Source organism: Dipodomys spectabilis, unplaced genomic scaffold, assembly GCF_019054845.1.
Source record: "Dipodomys spectabilis isolate Male_0828 unplaced genomic scaffold, ASM1905484v1 ptg000180l, whole genome shotgun sequence".
Lineage (NCBI taxonomy): Eukaryota > Metazoa > Chordata > Mammalia > Rodentia > Heteromyidae > Dipodomys > Dipodomys spectabilis.
This window is the reverse complement of record NW_024870857.1, coordinates 510,141-513,313: the sequence shown is the minus strand read 5'-3', so window position 1 is coordinate 513,313 and position 3,173 is coordinate 510,141. Positions and strand designations below refer to the sequence as shown.

The following is a 3,173-nucleotide window of genomic DNA, read 5'->3' as shown; positions in this document are numbered from 1 at the left end:
CCTCCTCCTTTGTTTCCCCTTCAAATCCCTTCCCATCCTCCCCCTGCCCCCCTCTCCCCCCACCCAATCCTCTTTTGACTCTTCCCTTGCCTCTTCCCAGTTTTTCTCTCTTGGCCTTGCTCACAAGTTGTACAGTTCATTTACAACATAGTGTCTAGTGAGTATCACTGCTGCATTTGTTCACCTGTTGTCCCTCCTTGTCTGTGTACCCCTCATTTCTGGCTTTTTAAAAAAAATTGTTAATTGAAGATAGGAATCTTACAGACTTTATGCCCAGAATGACTTCAAACCTGGGTCCTCGGATCTGTTTCCTGAGTAACTAGGATTACAAATGTGAATCATTGGTACCTGGCTTAGATTAAGTCTTAAATTTAGATACCACTTATGTATGAAAACATGGACATTTGCCTTCTGTGTTCCCCTAGTAGGTTGTCCAATTTCATTTATTTTCTTGCAGATAACTTTGCTTCATTCTCTTTTTTTTTTTGTAGTTGAATTATACTTCATTGTGTGTGTGAGTGGGGGTGTTTTCTTTATCCAGTCATTGTTCCCTGGGTACCTAGGCTGCTTCTGCTTGACTTGTAAATAGTGCTACTTTAAACATAGCTGTGATGGTATCTTTTTTGTAGACTGATTGACTTTTGGGGGGTATATATACCATAGAGTGTTATATGAGGAATGATACATTTTTAGTTTATTGTGGAAGTTCCATCCCAGTTTCCATAGTGGATGGACTAATTTATATTCTTACCAACAGTATATCCTTTCTTTTTTCTCTTGCGCATCCTTGTCAGGTTTTTTTCTAAAAATCTTTTCTTCTGGTATAAGACCCTAAGGCAGAGCCTTGGGCTTGCTCATTTAGCTGATTTCTACCATTTGAACAGTGTTCCCAGCCCAGCCCTTTGCTGGATAATCTCTGGACTTGTATACCTAGGCTGGCTTCAAATCTTGATCCTCCAAATGGCAATATTCTAAGTAGCTATGATTAGAGATGAGAGCTATCAGCAGTTGACTTGTTGTTTCATGACAGTAACATAGCCATACTGAATGGAATCAGATGAAATTTTGTGTCATTTTGATCATTTATCTCTTTCATGCATAAGGATGGTCAATTGTTTTTCATGTGTGTTTTAGCCATTTTTTATGTCTTAGATCTGTTTAATTTGTTTGCCCTCTTATTTGATTATTCTTTTGGCAATTAATTTTTGGAGTTCTTTGTATATTCTAGATGCTAATCCTTTGTACAATGAATACTTTGAAGAGATTTTCTCTGGTTCTGTGTCCTCTGATGTCCAGGAGCTGCTCATGCCTGATTTCCTAGTTAATTGGGATGCTGAGATTTGAGGATTATGGTTTACAGTTACCCTAGACAGGAAAGTCTGTGAGACTCCTATCTGCAGTTAGCAGCAAACAGCCAGAAGTGGAGCTGTGGCTCAAGTGCCAAAGTTCCAATTTTGAGTGAAAGAGCTAAGTAATGAACATCACCCAGGCCCTGAGTTTAAGACCAAGTACTGGCACCAAAAAGAAAGAAAAATGTATGGGGCTGGAAAAGTGGCTTAGTGGTAGAGTGCTTACCTTGCATGCATGAAGCCCTGGGTTCAATTCCTCAATTCCACATAAACAGAAAAAAGCTGGAAGTTGCACTGTGGCTGAAGTTGTAGAGTCCTAGTCTTGAGCAAAAGAAGCTCAGACAGTTCCCACACCCTGAGTTCAAGCCCCAGGACTTATGGAATTCTAAGCTTGTGTATCATACTTGAGCAAGGACTATGGTAGTTTTCTTTGTATCATTCCACTTTTCACACATGTGCCACGAAAGGTAGCACCACAATTCTTAAATTTCACACCATCTTAAGCAGTGAATAGTACATTTAATATGTGTAAAACACTTGTTCATCTTGAGAAAAAAATTTCTACCTGAACTGGTAGGAGTGGACAAAATTCTTAGTCATAGACTAACTGGTAGGAGTGGGCAAAATGCTTAGTCATAGACTACCCACTTAGTATATACAAAGTCCTACTGTCCTTTTTCAGCACCAAGAAATACTGTTTTATTTCAAAATTATTTTTTCTGAATATAAAGTAAAAATCATCATAGAACTAAATCATGTAAGTGAATTTAAATCTTCTTACTTTTTTATGGTAATGTCTTGAAATCAAGGCCTGGGCACTATCTCTGAGCTTTTTTGCTTAAGGCTAGCACTCTTACTACTTTGAGCCACATCACCACTTCCTGTTTTCTGATGGTTAATTGGAGAGAAGAGTCTCATGGGCTTTCCTGCCTGGGCTGGACTGGCTTTGAACTGTGATCTTCACATCTCAGCCTCCTGAGTCATAGCACTAGGATTAAAGGTGTGAGTGCCTGTCTTAATATGTTAATGTTTGGGGTTTTATTTTTACTTTTTTCTGTATTATCTACACGCACAAATAGGTTTCTCAAACATGACATTATTGGCATTTGGAGTTATTTTTTTTCATCTTCTTTTTGGTGGTGCTGGAGTTTTAACTCAGGTACTTGGGCTTGCTGGACAAGTGACAAACCACTAAGCTAAGTGATGAGCCCCTCTTGGCTAGAAGGCTCAGTGTCATTGGTGGTACCTGCGTGTAATTAAGTGTCTGAGAACCTGTGGCTACAGACTAAAACCACTTGTACTCCCCTCCACACACACACCCAGTCAGCACTGTATACATTCATTGTTCACTTTTGAAAAATGCCCCTTATTAAGAGCTGGGTGTTGGGGTTGGGAAGGTGGCTCAGTGGAAGAGCACTTGCCTTGCATGCATGAGGCCCTGGGTTTGATTCCTCAGCACCACATAAGCAAAAAAGAAAAAAGCCAGAAGTGGCGTTGTGGCTTAAGTGGTACAGCGCTAGCCTTGAGCTGAAGAGCTGAGGGACAGTGCCCAGGCCCAGAGTTCAGGCCCCACGACCAGACCCCTCCCCCTCCAAAAAAAAAGAGCTGGATGTCAGTGGTTCATGCCTGTAATCCTGTTGGGAGGCTGACTCCAGCCCAGTCAAGAAAGTCCATGAGACTCTTATCTCCAATTAACCACCAAAAACCGGAAGTGGTGCTGAGGCTCAAGTGGTAGAATACTTGCCTTGAGCTGAAGAGCTGAGGGATAGTGCCCAGGCCCAGAGTTCAAGCCCCATGACCGACAGAAACCAAAAACAAAAACAA

General features: G+C 41.1%; 1 non-coding gene across 1 annotated transcript; it reads right to left on the bottom strand.

The window, feature by feature from the left end:
* Positions 1-1,719: 1,719 nt before the first annotated feature.
* Positions 1,720-1,823, bottom strand: LOC122121059. Its single transcript, XR_006149868.1, has one exon. It is a non-coding gene; the product is annotated as a U6 spliceosomal RNA (small nuclear RNA).
* Positions 1,824-3,173: the final 1,350 nt, after the last annotated feature.